Here is a 22340-nt window from a genome sequence, read left to right as displayed (position 1 = left end):
CTCACAACCTGCTGCGGAGCTTGCGCCTTTAGTGGATCCAAAGGGATGACTGTGGTGCAAAACTGGCAAGGGGGATGTCTCTTGAAAGAGACTGCATACCCGTGAGAGACAACTTCTCACACCCATGAGTCTGAAGTGATCTCAACCAGACCTGGGTGAACTGCAAAAGTCGGCCTCCTACCCTGGGGTCCCTCAGGGGGAGGCCCACCCCATCAAGCAGCAGGCTTGTCTTGTTTAGAAGCAGGCTGATGGGCTGCCCAGGACTGCTTCTTCTTGGGCTTTGTGGTTTTGGAAGCACAAGATTGTCTCGAGTATTCCTGACCTTTTGATTTCCCTTGAGGTCGAAAGGAACGAAAAGTGGTACCTTTTGCCTTCTGTGCAGAAGGATTAGTATTTGGGAGAAAGGCAGTCTTGACAGCTGCCAGTGCAGACAATTTTATTTAGGTCTTTCCCAAACAATATGTCCCCCTTAAAAGAGAGTACCTCCAAGGTCTTTTTGGAGTACAGATCCACCTTCCATGACCTCAACCACAGAATATGGCGAGCCAGGACAGACGTAGTTGACACCTGCCTCAGAGGACGCCTCTTGAATATAATAAGAAGAGGTGGTGATATGAGACATGTATTGTCTGGCATTGTCAGAGATATCCTCGTGCAGCTCTTCCTCTAATGCCTGAACCCGTGCTTCAATACCTTTAGCAGCCCAGGAGGCATCAATAGTGGGTCTATGTCACCTGTCAGGGAGTAAATAAATTTCAGGCATCCCTCCACACGCTTGTCTGTCAGTTCTTTCAGTGAAGTGACAGTGGTGACAGGCAGAGTTGATAACACCTCTAGGCGGGTGACATGAGAGTCCACCGGCGGTGAATTTTCCCACTTGTTACATAACTCTGCAGAGAGAGGGTAGCGAGCTAAGGCCCGTTTAGATAGAGGGAGTTTCTTCCCTGGATTAGAGCAGGGATCCTGCCTGATGTCAACCAAATGGTTAGAATGGAGTAACAGATTTTTAGCCACCTTCTGCCATTTAAACATGTCAGTTTTCTTGGTGACAGTAGTGGGTTCCTCATCATCACTGATATGTAGTATTTGCTTAATAGCAACCACTAGAGCAGGGACATCAATTTACATTGCATAATCCTCATCAGAAACGCCTGATTCAGTGTCTGACAGGACAGTATGCTCCCCCTCCTCTTCAGATGAAACATCTGAGAGATTTGTGGATTGTGAGGAGGAAACAGTCCACTTAGATGACCCAGTGACACGGGAGTGACAAGAGGCAGATTTTTGTCTGACCAAGGAATTAATCAACTGCTGCAATTGGTTAGACAAGTTTTCCGCCCAAGGCGGATTAACCATAGGGAATATTTGAGACTGTAATGGTAGAGGTGGTCCCATAGGGGACATTTGGCATTCCATTAGAGTGCCCATAAGGCTTGAGAACACAGCCCAGGGTGACTCCTGATTGAATACAGGAGTTGTGGACTGACTAGATGGTTTATGACACATGGTATACAGACCATCATACACAGCTTCACCCTCTAGTAAATCTTTGTTGCATACTCTGCATGATGCAGTGGCATCCACAGATTTACTGCCCTTCCTATTAGACATTGTAACCAAAATGCAACAAAGACTGGTTTAGTACAATGAAGCCAGAGTATAATTCCTGCAAATAAATCCGATACTATGTGACTGAGTCCCCAGTACACAACACCTGCGAATAAATCAGGTATTATGTGACTGAGTAAACAGTAGAATACACTGAATAGGTAAATACTGTGATGCACTATATAAATGACCCTGATGCACCTAGTCTTTTAAGGTACAGAATATAGTGATAGATCTGGGAAACACTGAATGTGAAACCTCACAGCAGATACAGGCACACACAGTCACATTAGCACTGCAGATAATTATTAGTATGACAATAAAACTGCACTGAACTAATATATGTACATATATATATCACAGCACGGTCCTAGACCGGAGGTATATATCAGAAAACTTATACAATATATTCTGAATTTAGTACACTTTTTCTTAACTAATGCTGTCTGCATATAGACATGTAGAATACTCAAGTGTTTGTAAAGTCACAGCGCTGTATACAGGCGGATTTACAAGGGAGACTTTGCCCTGCAGTCCCAGAGACTAGCTGCAACTACACTCCTAAGATGATGCCCAGCGTCTCAGTCAGGGAGTGAGGGAGAGTGTGAGGCAGCTCCAGGGCGGGAAAATCTGAAGTAGATGTCGCCCTGGGCTGGGGAGAGGCTACAGGTCAAGCACGACTCCCCTATGCTGGACCTCACCACTGGTACTACGGAGCCTTATCAATAGAGGAGTTACACCCGACCTGTATTCCTGAGCTCCGGCGGATATAGTGGGGTCCCTGCTCAATGACAGTGTCCACACCAGCATCATAGTCCATCTCCCTAGAATGCGATCAGGAATGTGGTTAAGTGGTGGGTCCACCTGGGGGACCCTCTTACCTCCTCCCCGTAGCAGCCACATGAACCAGGAGAGCGTCTGTGACCGTGTGCCTAAAGCCGTAGCATCTCCCCTGCAAGTACCCGGGAACTGAGCCACAGGAGTATGCGATGCCACTTTGGAGGTGATGGAGCTGCAGCGCTGAAGTGTCAAAATGACATACAGCGCTGATAGCCCAGTTTTGAAGAAATTTTCTGTCAGATAAAGCTTTTTCAGGGCTGCCCAGTACAGTCCTCCTGTTAGGTGACCTGCTGCTACAGGCACCAACTCGAAACTGAGCTCACAGTACCTGGAGGCAGGGATACAGAGGAGGTTCCAATGTATCCTGGGACAGCCTAAAGCTTTAGGGGTCTATTTATTAACATTATTTTTACTAAAATAATGTGAAAGAGAGTGTTTTCACACCCTTTTCACATTCTTTTAGTATCACCTGAATGTATTAAAGGCCATTTGGAGCAGTTTTCATGAAAAACTGCTCCAAACCCTTTAATTCACTTTTTTTTAGTAAGTCACATCGCATTCCCCATACTTATAATGGGAAATGTGATGTGGCCAAATTTACACAAAAAATACCGCAATGTGCCCAGTGATAATCTCGCCAGCTCAGGCTGGCAAGTTCACAGGGCAGCACTGCAATAAGGACCCTTTTGCCCAGCTTTCTCTGCCCCTGGCAAAGCTGAGCGGGAATTGGCTACAGTGATCAGCTTTGTGTGTCCGATTGACACACAGAACTGATCACAGTGTAATAAGGAAAAAAAAGAAATACTCACCTGTCTAGGAGCCGGTGTCCGCTGCTACGGTGAGCGCTTCCGGGCGCCGGGTCCCCCATGTGCTGCAATCTGACCCCGGTGCAGCAAAGTGACGCTGCAAGCGGCAGTGCACTTTACAGCACTGGGGGTCACAGCGGCACACAGGATCCGGCGACCGGCAGTCCAGCAGAAGCAGCGCGGACCGGCTCCCTGGACTGGTGAGAATGTTATCCTGCTGGGGGGGGATCCGCACCGTGCGGGGGTAGTCGTGACAGTGGGGGGGGAGACCGGGCAGCTGCAGTAGCTGCGATGTCAGCAGGGGCGGCGCATGGGCAGCAGGACATTGGGGTATTTTTTCTGCAAAATACCCCGATGATGCTGCGGAGTGTCATCGCAGGGACAGAGCTTGACCGCAAGCTCTATCCCTGCATGCGATAATTGATACATCCCTGCAATGTAATCAATTATCGCAGTGCGAGTTTGGGCGATTTTATCACCTGTCACCCGCATCCTGGATGTGGATGGTGATAAATAGGCCCCTTAGCCTGTTGGTGCCTCTGGATAAAGATCCACTCTACACCCCAATGTTTTCCTGTGGAACACAATGTACCCCGTTGCAGAAACATACATACACATACAACAAACCCTCGATGTGTTAGTTTGAAAAAATACTAAGAAAATCTGCTAATCCTGTAAGATCCTTGCCAGTAACGAATCCAAATTACAATGTTAAACAAAAAAACAAGATTTTGTTCACAATATAGGGGGTCATTCTGACCCGTTCGCCCGCTGCTTCTTATCGCAGCCAAGCAAACAGGTACCGTAGTGCGCCGGCGCATGCCAGACTTTTGAAGGCCGTAGCTGGGCTACGATCGCCACTGCCTGATTGACAGGCAGAGGCGGTCGCTGGGTTGGAGGGGGCGGAACAGCAGCGTTTGGCCGCCGTTTCATGGGCGTGGTCCGGCCAATGCAGTCGTGAGCGGACCGTGCAGAGAGCAGCCCGCAGCGGCTGCGTGACGTCATATGCAGCCGCTGCGGGCCAGCAGCGACGAGTAGCTCCCGGCCAGCATGCTAAAGCTGCGCTGGTCGGGAGCTACTCTTGAAGTGCAAAGGCATTGCTGCTGTGCGATGCCTTTACACTTCTGCAGGGAAGGGGGTCGGCGCTGACATGCGGGGTGGACTAGCCCTGTGCTGGGCGTCCCCCCGCATGTCAGTGTGAATGATCATAGCTGTGCTAAATTTAGCACAGCTACGATCATCTTGTAATGACCCCCATAGTGTATTGTACAAATAACAATTGTTTGTTGTAGAATAAATAGTGTCCATAATATAACTGTGTTTGCTTTAATAAGACACTTCTTGAGGGTCACAGGATAAAATCCTTTCCTCTGGAACTTTTTTCATCCACCTTAATGATATCCAAATCTAGAAAGCAGTCCAGCACGAGACGGATGAAAAGTACTTACATTGTAGTAAATTAAGCAAATAAAATCACATACAAAATAAGTACTTCTGTATATACTGTATATCAACGAAATAGTGTACAGGTGCGCTGGTCAATGTTCAGTTTCCACCTAGAAAATGGAAAAGAATCCTCAAGGTTGTCAAAACTCTGGGATATATATCACTGGGTTTAAAGCCTTTCTAAAGGCCCATATACACGGGAGAGATGTGTGCTGAGCGAACCACTCAGCACACATCTCTCACGCCGCTCAGCACAGCGCGATGTGAGCTGAGTGATGCGGGGGAGGACGGGGGCGGTATTTCACCCAGCGGGTGAAATGAGCGACGTGCTAGATTGAGCCTGCATGCAGGCCAATCTAGCACCGGCGATAGCGATGTGCGGGGCCGCGCATCGCTATCGCTGAGGGGGGTACACACGAGTGATCTGTGCTTAAAATCTAAGCAATATAGTCAAATTGCTTAGATTTTAAGCATGGATCTCTCTGTGAGTACCCTCCTTTAAAAACCGCTGCACCCCTCCTATAGAAACTCCGGACTCCTGGAGTGAGATACTCTAAATACAGAAACAGAAGGAGGGGGTGCACATAGTGCAAATCACTTATTTAAAATAGGGTAACAAAGGATCCACATTAACACTTAAGATCACTGTGACATAGAATCCACATTAAATGAATGAGTTCCGAGGTTCTCACCCGTGTGGACTGGTTACCACATGATGGGGGTAATTCCAAGTTGATCGCAGCAGGATTTTTGTTAGCAATTGGGCAAAACTATGGGGGTCATTCCGAGTTGTTCGCTCTGTAATTTTTTTCGCATCGCAGCGATTTTCCGCTTAGTGCGCATGCGCAATGTCCGCAGTGCGACTGCGCCAAGTAAATTTGCTATGCAGTTAGGAATTTTACTCACGGCTTTTTCTTCGTTCTGGTGATCGTAGTGTGATTGACAGGAAGTGGGTGTTACTGGGCGGAAACTGGCCGTTTTATGGGTGTGTGCGGAAAAACGCTACCGTTTCTGGGAAAAACGCGGGAGTGGCTGGAGAAACGGAGGAGTGTCTGGGCGAACGCTGGGTGTGTTTATGACGTCAACCCAGGAACGACAAGCACTGAACTGATCGCAGATGCCGAGTAAGGTTCAAGCTACTCAGAAACTGCTAAGAGGTGTGTAATCGCAATTTTGAGAATCTTTCGTTCGCAATTTTAAGATGCTAAGATTCACTCCCAGTAGGTGGCGGCTTAGCGTGTGTAAAGATGCTAAAAACAGCTTGCGAGCGAACAACTCGGAATGACCCCCCATGTGCACTGCAGGGGAGGCAGATATAACATGTGCAGAGAGAGTTAGATTTGGGTGTGGTGTGTTCAATCTGCAATCTAATTTGCAGTGTAAAAATAAAGCAGCCAGTTTTTACCCTGCACAGAAACAAAATAACCCACCAAATCTAACTCTTTCTGCACATGTTATATCGCCTCCCCTGCAGTGCACATGGTTTTGCCAATTGCTATCAAAAATCCTGCTGCGATCAACTTGGAATTACCCCCGATGTATACAGAATGAAAGCTCCAATCTCTCCCTGCTGGTAAGAGCTGTGCTGCACTGGGAACCGGGACCTCACACCGTGCCAGTGGCTTACGGGACAATGCAGCGACTCGTCGGGACACCGACACAGGCAGAAGGCACAGACTGGTGGTCAGCTTGGAGGCGGGTACATCTAGCAGGCCACGCCTCTACTAGTTTTGCATGTAGCTTCATCAGTAGGCTGGCCTGCTGGACGTGATGCCTGTCATTTATAGTGCTGGTTTCACACAGATGTAGCTTAATGAATCATGACACCTGGAGCAATTACTCCACTAAAACATGCCTCATCTATTAGCAGATTTCATAATCAGAGCATTCCATTTATAACAATTTCAATACTAGCAGCAATGTTACACAAATGTTAAACAAGATATTAAAAAGAAACAAGCAGTAGCTGAGAAATTTGAACAGAACAATACATTACATTAAAAATGCTTGAATACCTCCAAAGCATCTATATGTAGTCAGCATTTCTTGACCGTTTTGTTGATGACAAATAAAGTATATTATTATTATTATTATTATTATTATTATTATTATTATAGGGTACATAACCCTGTTATAATCTTACTTTGTTAAATCTTCACTAAAAGACACATTTTATATAAAACAACAGAGATAGCAGTATTACATCTTAGATGGAATAAAGCCCGATCCAGTCACCTATAATAGAATCATTTAAAGTGTTACATAAAATTGAGATGATTTTACCTCTCTCCCTAATTTACCTTTCTGTAATTTATAGTGCTGGTTTTACACAGATGCAACTTAATGAATATTACACCTGGAGCAATTACTCCACTAGAACATACTTCATCTATTAGCAGATTTCATAATCAGAGCATTCCATTTATAGCAGTTTCAATACTAGCAGCAATGTTACAACAAGACATGTAAAACAAGATATTAAAAATAATCAAATGGTAGTTGAGAACTTAGAGCAGAACAGTACATTAAAGATGCTTGAATACCTCCAAAGCATCTATATATAATCGACATTTAAAGGGTATATAACCGTATCAAAATCTTCGTTGAGACCTCTTGAAATTAAAGTGTCTTAAGAAAGGATCCAGAAGGTCTCACATTTTAGAAGTACCTGCTCCCTGTCACCCCTGTTTTTATCCACCGGTACATGTTCTAGCCCAATAAATCTCAAAGAATCTAGATCAGCACCATGATGTTCACTAAAATGACGTAGTATACTATGATTCAACACTCGGTTTTTTATGTTTCTGGCGTGTTCTAATATTCTAATTTTTAACACCCTCTTTGTCTTGACTATCTAGTTAATGCTACAGGGGCAAGTTAACATGTATATGCAGAATGTAGTATTGCAATTAATAAACGTCTTTATAGTTTTTGGTTTCTGATCCACATTCCCCATAAATGACTTAGGGCAGTGGTTTCCAAACTTTTTTGAATCACGGCGCCCTAGAATATCAGAATTTTTTTCACGGCACCCCTAGGCCAAAAATTTCTTATTGAGAAATTTAGAAAGAAATATTACATTAAGTAGATCGCGTTTATAAGTCATCCTTAGGGTCAGTTGTGTGGTGAGGGACAAGATTTGCTTCTGTTTGGCCACATATTTTATGACTGGCAGCCACCAGCACTGGTTTTGTCTATTATATTGACCATGGATAATTTGAATTGGTCCTGAACCACCAACCCAGGGCACCCCTGCAAGTGTCCCGAGGCACCCCAGGGAGCCACGGCACACAGTTTGGGAACCTCTGACTTAGGGGGTAATTCCAAGTTGATCGCAGCAGGAATTTTTTTAGCAGTTGGGTAAAACCATGTGCACTGCAGGGGAGGCAGATATAACATGTGCAGAAAGAGTTAGATTTGGGTGTGTTATTTTATTTCTGTGCAGGGTAAATACTGGCTGCTTTATTTTTACACTGCAAATTAGATTGCAAATTGAACACACCACACCCAAATCTAACTCTCTCTGCACATGTTATATCTGCCTCCCCTGCAGTGCACATGCTTTTGCCCAACTGCTAAAAAATTTCCTGCTGTGATCAACTTGGAATTACCCCCTTAGTTCCCTTTTCTGCTCTATTGCAGACTTTTTCCAGCTCCCACAGTTAAAAAATCCTTTAATGTCACTTAGGAAGCTACTATCCTTTTACACTATCTGTATTTTTTCCAATTTACTCTTAGACACCATAGATTTTACACTTTACAGTATAACTCTTATAGTAATGAAATTCAGAACAGCTTAGCCCAGTATTGGCATATTATCAAAATGGATCCTGTATTGTCTGAATATATGGGATAGAAATCTGACATTGTTTATAAGCGAGCAAGAACTTTAAAATCAAGCCTTGCACCTAGTTTACTTCCTTCAATGCATGAAATTGGCACTGTGCCTTTAAAAAGACTAGAAGGGTTTTTTACCTGTGGTAAATGTAAAATGTGTTCTCATGGTATTAAAGGGACAAGAAATTTTACTAGCATTGATAATCCTGAACAAAAGTTTAGAATGAAAAGTTTTATTAATTATAATACTACACATGTTGTCTATTTATTGATGTGTGGTTGTGGTAAAAGGTACGTAGGCAAGACAAAGAGAGTTTTGAAGCTACGTATCTTAGAACATTTCAGAAATATTAAGAATAATGTTGAGAACCATAGTGTCCCCACAACACTTTAATCAACATCAAGGATGTGATCCCTCAAGTATAAAATTTATTGGATTAGAGCATATTCCTATTGATAAATGCGGTACTGTTTAAATGTGTTCTGACGTGTTTGCACATTTTTTTATGACTAATGATGTTTTTAATATGACTTATTTATATAAATGTTAAATAGACATAAAATGTGCCTTTGTAAAGATTTAATTGTATATAGCCATTCCTGCTAGATACCAGTCATTGTGAAACCAATTAAGGAAACACAGGTGTGATCTCTGTATAAAAGATAGGTGTGGAAGTGGTCAAGCCAGGCCCTCTGATGAAGTCCTGGTGACGAAACACGTAGGGGCATGGCTTGACGTGAATGGTGATCCCGGTCTAAAGACTTGATGGTGTGCATGACTATTCGGGACCTGTGGTATTTACATGCTAGCGGTGGTTTAACCGCCACCTCTGGTATGCTTTTTTTATCAATGTGCTCGGTGAAGATATTTTAATAAAATGGTATTCTTTTAATGCACTATTGGTGCCTCCATTCATCTCTCCTTATAGATTCTCTTTTTCCCGGGTGGAGTCGGGTTTCCCTGGAGGACGACAGCTGAATCAGTGTGCATACAGATCATAAGAAATTAGTGCTGGGAGGAATTAGCACTGGTCTGGTAATTGTCTGACTCATTATTGGACTTGTATTTCCACAGAGGAGTTGAACTAATTATTGTGCGCTCACAGTATTTTGTTTTCTCTCTCTCTCTCTCTCTCTCTCTCTCTCTCTCTATATATATATATATACACACTCCTGTGTATAGAACCTGCACTCAATTGCTTTGTAAGAGTACTTGACGGGTGCCTTCAGTGAAAATGATATATTTATTATATAGTGATTCAAAGGTCGCAGTACACCCTTTTGTTTCAAAAACCTGTGTAGAAAATGGGAAAACTGACTTAGATTCAAGATGGTGTACTTGGTCGGCACATACCCTAAAAGATAGCTCACCTCACCCATACCTTACTGGAGTATTCAGTTTTCCCATTTCCTGCACAGTTTGTGAAACAAAATGGTGTACTGTGACTTTTGAATCACCCTGTATATGCATTTGGACTCCAGACCACACAGAGGCGATTGAATGCTGCTGGTCAATATAGGATTTTTGGACAAACCATTAAGAACTTTAATACAATCTGTTAAAGCCAATCGCCACAATTTATGTCCCTAGAGTCCTACAAATAGGAAATCAGGTTAAAAATTACCTAATCTGTGGAATACAATTAAGATCACTCTATATACTTTTTAGCACAATTGTCCGCTCTTGATTATGTTGTATTTCTCTAAATTATCATCTGAGAATGAAAACAATTCCTGTCACCAAAATATGAAAAGCTCAATTATCTGAGAATTAACACCCCTGAAGAAGTCGCCACAGATGAAACGCGCTGGTGAAATACTTTAATACTGCTCTAACAAAAAGTGAATGGGAAAACAAGCCCTCAAGTTGTTGACATCTTTTTGGTGTTTTATAAAAAAATGCTTATGAAAATGAATTTCTGAATCATTTATTTATAGTTTAATAATTTTTTTTTATGTATTTATTGGGTGTACTTGTACATAAGGTAATAACAGTCCATCCTCTGTTCACATCTATAGTAGAAACATCTATTCAATTAGAGCGCTCCTCAAAAAAACAACTTTTTATATACTGTGTATATATATATATATATATACATACACACTGTAAATAAATAAATAAATATATATATATATAGTAAATACAGTGAATATAGAGTGCTTCTAGTGTATAAGCAATTGTGTCAGCTAACACCATATAAAAAAGTGGAAGATAATTATATCCAGTAACTTATCTCAACTGATTTGTCTTCAGTCATATGACCATCATATGTAGATATACAGTATGTAATGAAACAAATAAAACATAGTGTGCACCATTTCAAACTGCATATACCGCAAATGAGTACTGTGATTGTCAATAATGAACAAATAAAATAATCATACAGAGCAGGCTTCTTACAATAAAAATATACATTTTTATTCACAGCTGTGGGCAACAAATGGCATATAGCACACGAACAAGATAATAAAATCAATAGAGCTTATCTGTCTGCTGGAGGACACCAAGGTAAACAGTCTCAATACATATCATCCTGTCCTTAGGACTTCATCAATGTGATGCATGTATTGGACAAGAAAGACTTTTTACAGCAAAGAAAACTAAGATGGAGGTTACATGTTGTTTGACCCAAGACCTCACTTGCTGGCTTGCTAATTGATTGCAAAATAGTTTGTAGGGATGTTAGCTTGAATATTTCTATGAAAAATGTCTTTCTCTGGGAGCATAGATTGTCTTTAGTTAGAGCTCAGGATAAAAAAATTGAATCTGAGAATCTCTGTTCTTTGTTGTGATAGCTCTGATATGGGGAGAGTAAGGATTTTCATTGTGTTGATCCCGAATTCCTTTTCTTTTGGTATGGTGTTGTCTTCCCTCTTTTGTTTCTTTGATGTTGATGTACTGGGATCTTTTGGAACCGAGTTACTTGAAATCTGCTCAAAATTTTCACTTTTTTAGTGAAGTAGTCCTGCTTGTCCCGCTGGAACGTCTTTCCTTTCCCTTTCATAACTTCTTTCTCAGTTCGCTCAAATTTCTTAGTAAGGGTCAGGTCATTGGCCTTGAATTCTTCTTTGTCCAGGTGGGTCATCAATAATTGTTCATTGCTTTTATGCTCCTCCTCTATTATAAGTAGTTTTTTTCTTTTCAGTAGTTATCAATTTCATCAAATTAATAGAACACTTATTAATAATTTTTTGATTGTCCATGCCAAATGTTGGATTTTATTTGTATTCTTGGGCCTCTTGGGATTCTCTTAGCTTTAATATAGTGTTCTAATCCTTATATCCCAGCAGGCCTTTATTTATTGTCCGCGTGTCCTGTGTAGAGATCTCTCAATAAACAGATCTCCAGTTAGCTCCATGTATTGTCCCTTTATATATTTTTAAAATATTTATAATGTCTCCTCTTAGACGCCTTTTTTCAAGTGTAAACATATTTAACCTAGTAATCCTTTCCTCATAATCCAGTGTCTCTAACCCCTTTATCAATATCCTTTTTATAGTGTGATGCCCAGAATTGTACACAATATTCAAGATATGGACGTATCAATGATTTATATAGCGATAGGATTACACTTTCATCCCTTGTCTCAATACCCCATTTTATGCATACTGGTATACCTTATTTGCCTTTATTACTGCAGTTTAACATTGGGTATTGTTGTTAAGTGTATTATCAATGAGCACCCCCTCTGTAGGGACTCTGAATCCTTTTCTGAGTTAATTACCCTACATAGCTTGGTATCATCAGCAAAAATTGAAACTGTGCTTTCCAGACCTATTCGTAGGTCATTAATAAATATATTGAACAGTATTGGCCGGAGTACTGACCCTTGCAGTATTCCACTGAATACAGCTGCCCAGTTGGAGTACATCCCATTAACCACAACTTGCTGTTCCCTGTTATCCATCCAATTACTTATCCAAGTACAAATAGTGTTTCTTAGGCCGAGCTCTCTTAATTTGAAAATCAGCCTCATATGAGGCACTGTATTGAAGGCTTTAGAAAAATCTAAATAGACCACATCAGCTTAGTTTCCCTGATCAAGATTATCGCTCACTTTCTCATAGAAGCTAATTAAGTTAGTTTAGCATGACCTGTTCCTCACAAAACCATGCTGAATCCTATAAATAACATTGGAGGTATCCAAGTAATCCTGTATGCAATCCCTTAATATTCCTTCCAATATTTTCCCCACTATAGATGTCAAACTAACTGGTTTATGGTTGCCAGGATGTTTTGATTTCATTTTTAAATATTGGGATTACCTCTGCTATACGCCAGTCCTTTGGTATCAATCCTGTTTTAATTGAATCAGAGAAAATCATATATAAAGGCCTAATTCTGAGTTTAGCTCCATAAGAACCCTTGAATGAAGTCCATCTGGACCAGGAGATTTATTAATCTTCATTTTTGTTAGTCTCTCACAGACTACTTCCTCACTTAAACAAGTACTCAGCAATGGTACATTATCATTACTTATGTTATTCACTACCGCCACCATCTGGTCCTGTCTAGTAAACACTGATGAAAAAAATATATTCAATATTTCTGCTTTTTGTTTGTCATCATTAATCAATACTCCTAACTCTCCTATTAAAGGTCCTATATTCTCTTTTTTAAATTTTACCATATATATATATACTTAAAAAACTTTTTAGGGTTTGTTTTACTCTCCTTAGCTATTTGCTTTTTGTTTTCTATTTTAGCTGTTCTGATTTTTTTTGCATTTCTTGTTACATTCCTTGTAGTAGTGGAATGACCCCACCTTCCCATCTGATTTGAACACTTTAAAAGTGAACCTCTTTTTATCCATTTCTTCCTTAACCTTCTTATTAAGCCACATCGGTTTGTATTTAGAACTCCTGTGTTGGCTGCCCATGGGAATTAATTTATGGAGTATATTTATTGAGCAAACTGTTAAAAGCATCCCACATTTCAGCAGTATTCTTTTTTTTTTTTTAAATATATTTTTATTGAAGAGAAGTCGAATATGCTGGTACAAGACAAACAGGAGATGATGACTCCAAATGAGATATTCAAAATTACATACACGTTATCCCGTGGGGAATAACCAATTGTAGCATCAACAGGGAAGTACATCATCGCAACCATATATTTATATATCGACAGCAATTTTTTGTGTTTAACTTAAAAATAAAGAGAAGGATAGAAGGAGAAAAGAAAAGAAGAGAATAAGAGAGAGAGGGGGAGAAGGGACGGGGGGGGGGGTGGGGGAGAGTGGGGGATCATCATAGTAACATACATACAGGGTAAAACCATGTCAAGGGAGGTAGCACCTCCTAACTGGACTCTTTACCAGATTTATAACTGTGGACAGTATATTACTTCTTTTGCTTATTGAGAACCATATGACGGAGGGAGTCACACTCCGGCATTAGAGGGCGTAGTATAGGTGAACCATGGGTCCCATATTCTCCTATATTTCCCTGACCTGTCCCGTAAAGAGGCCGTGATTTTCTCCATCATGGAGATATGCCATATTTTGGCTATCAACATGCTCCTAGGGGGGGTAATGGTTTTTTTCCAATTTTTAGCTATCACACATCTAGCGGCGTGTAGAATTTGGAGTACTAGGTTACTCGCCTGGATGTCAAAGTTGGGGAGAGGTAGGCCCAGGAGGGCCGACCAAGGGCCCAATACTACTCGCGAGTGGAAAATGGAACCAATGAGGGTTTCCACCTGTGCCCAAAACGCGCATATTTTGGGGCAAGACCACCAGATGTGCTTAAAGTCTCCAGTCTGGCCACATCCGCGCCAACATAATGGGGATGACCCGGGAAAAATCTTATGCAGTGTTGCTGGGACCCGATACCATCTAGTATAGACTTTATAAGAATTTTCCTTCACTAAGGAGGAAATTGAGGACTGGGCTACGTTTTGCCTGATGATTTCCCATGAGTCCTCTGCAGGGGGTGGGCCAAGGTCCTGTTCCCATTTACGCTCATGGGGAAGTATGTTCGCTGCTTTCAGAGAACGTAGTAAGCCATAAAGAATGGAGATAATACCCTGTCGCATAGGAGAATAAATACACAAACGTTCCAAGGGGGTAAGTTGACGTATGACTTGGGATTTTGAGAGGGAGCTTAGGAAAGAACGAATTTGTAAATACTCATAAAATACAGGTTGGGGGATATCATATTTGTCCCGTAGAGACTGCAGGGAGCGCCAGGAGGAACCCTCTATGAAGTCAAACACCAGTCCCGGGCGCGGGCTCAGGTGGAACCATGGGTGGGACCGTAAGGTGGAACCAGGGGGGAAATCTTGATTGTCCCAAATGGAAGTAATGGGCGAGGGGAAAGTGGATAAACCATAATGCCGAATGCAGAAACACCACAGGGAGCAGGTAAATTTAGTGGGGGGGAGGCATGTTTGCCTTGTCTGGACTGACTTGGTCGGCGTTAGTAGGGATACCAAAGTGGAAACCCCGGCTGCTAGCCGCTCAATTCGAATCCAGGGTAGATGGGGCGCTGGGGAAAACCAGGCGACAGCCTGGCTTAGGTGAGTTGCGTGATAATATTTGCGAATGTCCGGCAAACCTCTGCCTCCAGCTAGTGGGTCACGTACCAAAGTAGAGGTCTTAATTCTAGGAGGCTTGCCTGACCATATGAATTTTAGGAAGAGTCTCTGCATTCGGCCTAAGGCCTCAGCGGGAATGCGTATGGGAATTGTTTGAATCAGGTATAAGAGCCTGGGTAGGATGTTCATCTTTACTGAGACTATCCGTCCGAACCAGGCTATAATCTGCTTGTCCCACGCCCGGAGGTCCGACTCTATACACTTAAATAAGGCTGGGAAGTTCTCTGAGTATAGGGAGTCGTAGGAGTTTGTGATGAACACGCCTAGGTATTTAATTTTTTTGGAGCGCCAGGCGAAATTAAAGTTAGCAGCTAGGAGAGATCTGGTATCCTCATTGAGATGTAAAGGGAGGGCCTCCGATTTAGAATAGTTAATACGGTATCCCGAATAATGTGAATATAATGATAGGGTTTTAAATAGGTTGGGGATAGAGATATTAGGTGAAGACAGCGTTAACAGAACATCGTCTGCAAATAATGACAGTTTGAACTCCTCATCGCCTACAGTGATGCCCTTAATATCAGGATTAGCCCTAACCATGCACGCCAAGGGTTCGATGGTCATGGCAAAAATTAACGGAGATAGGGGGCACCCCTGGCGCGTACCGTTATTGATTTGGAAGAGGGAAGAGTCTTTACCATTAACCCGGACCCTGGCAGAAGGGTTGGAGTAGAGTGCCTGTATACCCTGAAGTAGGCTTCCTCCCAGGCCGAACCTACGCAAGGTAGCGAACATGAAAGGCCAAAGTATTTTATCAAAAGCCTTCTCCGCATCAAGCGAGAGAAGGACAGAGGGCAATTTAGCTTTATTGACCAGGTGGACCAGGTCAATGGTTCTGCGGGTATTGTCCCTAGCTTGTCGGCCTGGGATGAAGCCCACCTGGTCCGCATGGATCAGACGTGGGAGAACTGAATTTAGTCTCAGGGCGAGAATTTTGGCAAAGATTTTAGTGTCATTATTTAGTAGAGAGATGGGGCGGTAGCTAGCACAGGAGTTGGGGTCCTTCCCAGGTTTGTGAATTAAAACTATGCGTGCCTCTAGAGCCGGGGTGATAGAGGGTTACCTTTGAGGAAGCCATTGAAGAGCCTACAGAGATGGGGCAGTAGAATCCCTTTAAATTTCTTGTAATACATAATTGACATGCCGTCAGGGCCAGGGGCTTTACCAGATTTCTGAGTTTTGAGTGCGTTATCTAACTCTTCCACAGTTATTTCTGAGCCTAATTGAGAGACTGTCGACCTGCTCAGTGATGGTAGGTCACACTTATCTAAGAGGGATTTGATCCCCTCCTCGAATCTCGATGAGGACGACGAAGGGACTGCCTCCGTATTATATAATAGCTTATAAAATTCCTCGAATTCACCCAGAATGCGGTCGGGGTCGTGTGTTAGTGTTCCCTGTTTGGTGCGGATAGATAAGATATTTTTTGAGGAGATCTGAGCCCTCAACTTCCTGGCCAAAATCTTGTCTGCTTTATCCCCTTTTTCGTAATAAATCTGGTTGAGGCGTCTAAGGCATTGTTCAGTCTTATGAGACAAGAGCATATTAAGTTCACCCCTAACTGTAAGTAGTTTGTCTAAGTCGGCAGGGTTTAGAGAAGACTTATGAACCTCCTCCAGAAGGTGGAGTTGGTCAGAGAGCTCTAAGATCTTTTGGGAGCGCTGTTTGGTGAGCCTGGCCGCGATCTGAATGAAATGGCCTCTAAGGACCGCTTTATGCGCCTCCCACAGGGTCATGTCCGATATACCAGGGGTTTGGTTAACATTAAAGTAATCATTCAATGTCTGAGTAACTTGTTACAGCACATCGGTCTGTTGGAGGAGGGCATCGTTAAGGGACCAAGAGGGGGGGGAAAGAGTGCGGGCCAGCCCAGACAAAGATAAGGATATCGGGGCGTGGTCAGACCACGTAATTGGATGAATACAGCATTTCTGGATTCGAGAAGTGAGGTCTCTTCCTACCATAATCATGTCAATTCTAGTGTATAGATTATGCACTGGGGAAAAGAATGTGTAATCTTTAACTAAGGGGTCGACAACCCTCCAGGAATCGAAGAGTAAGTGATTTTTAAGTAGGGACTGCAGGGCTCGGGAGTTGCGGGTATGTGTATGGGTCTGGGATGTTGGCAGGGAGCTGGAGCGATCAAGACTATGATGGAGAATAGTGTTGAAATCTCCTGCCATTAAAATGTCACCTTTCCTGCACTGAGCAATTTTGGAATCTAAGGCGGCGAAAAACGAGGCTTGATTGACATTGGGGGCATAGATATTGACCAAGGTGATGGGGACATTGTTAAGCTTGCCTACTATAATGAGGAACCTTCCGCGCTTGTCCCTAACAATTTTTTCTGATTCTAAGTGTAGGTGAGTGGGGATTAATATGGCGACCCCTCTTTTCTTCTGGGAGTGATCGCAGGCGTGTATGGCGACAGGGTGGCGTTTGGAACGTAATTCAGGGTGGGAAGTACCTTTAAAATGTGTCTCCTGGAGGAATACCAGATCTCCCCCCACCTGTTTCAAAAAGAGAAATAGTTTGGTCCTCTTTTGGGGACTATTGAGACCCTTCACATTATAGGATATTATGTTAACAGACATGATTGGACAGGTGGAAACATAACTCTAATGGCCCAAAGGGCCCATAAATGATCTCCCTGAGGGACGGGGGAGAGAAGAGGAGAGGAGTGAGGGGTAGAGAGAGAGAAGGAAAAAAGGAGGATAGAAACATAAAGAACAGTGCAAAATGAAAAGAAATGAACAAATATAACGTACCGAGCCAATGACCCATTGTACGTGTCGTACGGGTCTGGATGTTTGAGCTCCCGTATGGGGTATTAAGGGAGAGGAGTTCTCCCCTATGCTCAAAGCTGACTATACTAGCTCGGTGGGGGGTATGGCCCTGAGAATCAAGGGGCCCTCCGACCAAATATATGGGGGGAGGCGACCTGAGGGGACATAACAACAAATGACCGTAATGAACCATTTTTGACTCTTATGAACAAAGAGAACATATGTTCAAATATATGAACACTGTAGCAAAAATTAACCCGTAAACCTCTAAGCTAGTATACATAACAGTAGAAAATAACATATAGTAACCCGGCAGTGCAGCTGTGAAGAAATGTTCACGAAGGGTCATGTCTCACAGAGGTTTTTGCCGGGACTGTCAACCAAAGGCGTCGAGGCGCCCGTTGCGGGAGGGGTGAGACTGGAGTACGTTGAAGAACTGGAGCTTCCCGTGTGGAGTCAGGTTTATCAGATTCCGGGGGGGAAAGGTTGAGTCGCGAAAGAAGCCGGTGAGCCTCCTCCCTCGAACGTGCCAACAGTCTCTTCCCGTCGAGTTGCACAATAAGGGCAAAAGGGTAACCCCATCTGTACCGAATTTGGTTTTCCCTGAGGATTTGGGTGTACTCCCGCAGGTCGAAGCGCCTCTTAAGAGTGGTCGGGGATAAGTCCTGAAACACCATTAGCTTGTGGGTGTCAAATATACACAAGTCTCTATTCCGGGCCGCTGTTAGAATTTTTTCCTTGGTTTTGAAGTAATGACATCGTAGAACTACGTCTCTTGGAGGGGACGAATTCGAGGGTTTTTGGCGCAAGGCCCGGTGAGCCCTGTCCAGGAGGAACTGTTCCCGCGGGACGTCTGGAAGGAGGTGTTGGAAAAATCTAAGGAGGAAATCTTCCAATTGTGCTGGTTCCACCGACTCCGGAATGTGTTTAATGCGCAAGTTATTACGTCGTGCGCGATTATCTGCGTCTTCCTGTTGGTCTTGGAGCAAGTAAATATCCTCCTGCATAACGTAGACTGAGTGTTCCAGTTCCTGCTGGAAAGCAATGACTTCGTCGATTTTTTGTTCAGCGTCATTAGTGCGGGCCCCAAGATCAGATATTTTCGCCTTGAGCCCTGAGATGGCTTTATGGATCTCCGAGTGAAAAGCTTGTTTCAGCGACTTCATCTCCGCCAGGATGGAGGAAATGCAATCTTTCATGGAGGGGTCTGGGGCAGATGAATCTTCCTCAGATTCTGAAACCGGGGCGGGCGGTGGGGCGGCCGGTATTTTGGTGGAACTAGGCTTCATTTTGGAAATAAAGGAGGAAATTTCCGCAGAAGACGAATTTTTCTTGGCTTTGGACTTAGGCATGATGTGTGACAGTCCCGGAATTAAGAGAGGTCATAGGGCATATCAGAGTAATAGCATAAATAGCTAGTGATCCATCACGAGACAGGAATTGAGAATTCACAAGAACAAGACCCCCATGGTCGCGCCCATAGGCAGTCAGCAGCACATTTCTCTGCTAGGTAATAACATAGGAGACTGGAATATATATAGCAGGCGTAGTTGCAGGCAGAGACCAGGAGATGGCGCTCACTGGTTTGTGATATTGTGATACAGAAAAGTCCAGCACAGAAGGGGAATATCAAAAACCTTCAGCAAGATGTATGAAATTTTAACCCTGGGGGGGTGTTGGAGCCTGTATAGAGCCCTTATGTGGCAGGAAGAAGGCACTCTGTTTAGCCCAGTCGCACCCCAAGGCAGGGGGGGGGGGGGAGAGGGCCAACGCCAGCACCGTGATGGTCGTCGAGTGGGGCTCCCCAGCGACCGGACAGGATCCGCAAGCCAGGTGTCACCCAGCAGGCCAGGTAAGGAGAGGGCAGAGGGTTTCCAGAGCCCCCAAGCTTAATGTGGCTGGTGATGCCCCTTATGAGGTTTAGAAGGCTGCAGGGTAGGGACTGAGGGCCAGCCTCAGAGAGAGGTAGGAGCAAGTGCGGTGTTGCTGCGGTGCTGTGTCTCCCTCCGGCGTCCAGCCCAAGGAGACTGGTAGTGACCGCCCGCTGGCGTGAGGTACATGCAGCGGTAGGGGGGAGAGAGCGTGTTGGGGAGCCAGCTCACCTCTAGATGTAATGGAGTATTCTTACCATGAAACAATGAATCCCAGTCAATGTCCTTTAGTGCTTGTTTCAGTCTTGTTGAACCCTTATAGTGATGCTTTTGAAAACTAATATTGAATGTGACCATATTATGATCACTGTTTCCTAAGGTTTCCCCTACTTTAGTATTTGATATTATCTGCACATTATTAGTTATTACTAGGTCTAGTATAGTCCTGGTTCTAGTAGGCTCCTCAATTTCTTGAGACAAATAGTGATCTTTTAGCATATTTAAGAACCTGTTTACCCTAGCTGTAACACATGATACATTGTTTCAATTAATGTCAAGATAATTAAAGACCCCAATGACCAATGTGATCATCGTGCCCAAACAGACCGGGTTTAGCTGTGTAAAGTGGCTAAACCCAACTAAACTAATGGGCATAATGTGAAAAGTGCCCAAACCAGTCACTTATCACACATTTCTGCTTGACACCACTGGGGGGGCTGTGAGATGATATGTGTCTCCCTACTGCTAATCGCTCCCAACAATTGAATTGCTCCATTGGGTGCCACCAAGTGGTGGCCATGGGGATGAATTCCCCCCAGAGACTCCGTCACACACATATGTACAAGTGTTGCATATCAAATTAATCAGCATTATGAGAAGTGGCTTTATTTATGCAACTGTTCAATAAACCTAAATTAGTAACATTATCTATCTCTTTTTTATAGCAAAAGTTGGGTTATAGGTAAGTACCTTATAACAACCACTATCAAATAGCTGACTCTTTTTTTCACATATAATGTATAATAAGTTCTATTCAAAAGAGGAATCTTGCCCCCTTTATCAAGAGGGCTGATAACAATCTCAGTATTTTCTCTTAGGGACTTGATAAAAAAGGTTCTCTTCCTTGGCTAAATTGGAATAAGAGATACTTTATTTTTCTATAAAGGAGAGAGTGTTCTTTTCTAAATAGCTTATGAAGATCTCTATTGATGAATTAGATCGCGGTGGATCAAAAATGCTTTTGGGCATAAAACACATCTCAGTATCAGAAGATGATTTACAGTATGTCTAGCAAAAAAGTCCTTGAATTTTAATAGACTGTGGAAACTGTATAATCAAATGAATGCTGTCTGTTAGTTCTCTCAAAGGAAAGGCCTATATAGTGTGTGTGTGTGTGTGTGTGTGTGTGTGTGTGTGTGTGTGTGTGTGTGTGAATATATATATATATAGTTATAGATGTAAAGGTAATGCTGACAAGATAAATAGCTGATGAGAAAGAGAGAGCTGGCAATATCATAAAATATAACCATAATATACTGTAACTGTATAAATATTTACATGAAAACTGCAAGGGTTAATTAATATCAAGCCAGCAGTAAGAAAGTTGTTACACAATTGGGAATAAGTCCAAATAAAGTAGATGTTGGAAAACTGTGGAAAACAGTGGAAGGGAAAAGGTGCATGACTAGGTCCATAACTACCTCATCTTGTTACACACACTAATCAATTCAGCCTTCAGCTAGGTACACATTAGACAATATATCATTCGATATATTGTTGCAACATGGATTGAAATGATATATCGGATAATATATTGTCCAATGTGAACTTATTATGCATACTATGTGTTTTCGCCAGTAAACAGGTAATTTTTTGGGTGGTAAAAATGGGCTCTAAAAAATAAAATTGAGGTAATAATAATAATAATTTACAATGCGCAATTTAATTCCCCCCTAAGTGTTACAAGTGTCTTCTATTTATTCTGCAGATAAACATTATTTACAATATATTATAAGCATTTGGTAAGATGGTCAAAATTAATTTATTTAAAAAGAGAATAATATTAATGTGGGATATTTACATTGATGTTTCATTCACTACTTTTTTTTAATTTAAGGTAAGTTATCACATTCATATACAGTGTAATTTTTAAATTCTATTATTATTATTATTATTATTATTATTGCTGGGGACTTTTTTTTCTCTGTGCTGAAAACAAGCATATGAAACCCTCTTCTCCACTCTAAAAAGCCTTTGGTTGCCACTTTGAAATGACATATGTTTGAGGTAGAATGATAATGATCTATATTTTGTTAAACACACAAAACAACAAAGATGCAGAATGTAGTGTTACTTTCTTATTGTGTAGTTGCTTTCTTATTGACCATGTTTTTGATTTGTTATATTGGTGTTACTAATAACATGCTTGTGTATTGCTATTGTGTTTCTCAATTGAAAAATTGATTGGGTCATTCAAACTCAGTAAAACATAGGCTGTAGATAGAGATTTGCTCTAATATTGATACATATGAGATGCTGATAATAACAT

At 42.4% G+C, this 22340-nt stretch overlaps 1 protein-coding gene across 2 annotated transcripts in view; it reads right to left on the bottom strand.

Annotated features, from left to right (window-relative positions):
* LOC134911459 (isoaspartyl peptidase/L-asparaginase-like) overlaps positions 1-22340 on the bottom strand; it is a 153776-nt gene that overhangs the window by 5908 nt on the left and 125528 nt on the right. Inside the window, exon 1 of one of the 2 annotated variants that reach the window (XR_010176593.1) lies at positions 6328-6436. The exons of the other annotated variant lie outside the window; for it this stretch is intronic. The gene's annotated coding sequence lies outside the window, so the exon portion shown is untranslated. Of the gene's footprint in view, positions 1-6327; positions 6437-22340 lie in introns of those variants that run through there. 2 annotated transcript variants of the gene reach the window in all.

The sequence above is a fragment of the Pseudophryne corroboree genome, chromosome 4 (assembly GCF_028390025.1).
Source record: "Pseudophryne corroboree isolate aPseCor3 chromosome 4, aPseCor3.hap2, whole genome shotgun sequence".
NCBI classification, from domain to species: Eukaryota; Metazoa; Chordata; class Amphibia; order Anura; family Myobatrachidae; genus Pseudophryne; species Pseudophryne corroboree.
This window is presented reverse-complemented; position numbering and strand designations above follow the sequence as displayed.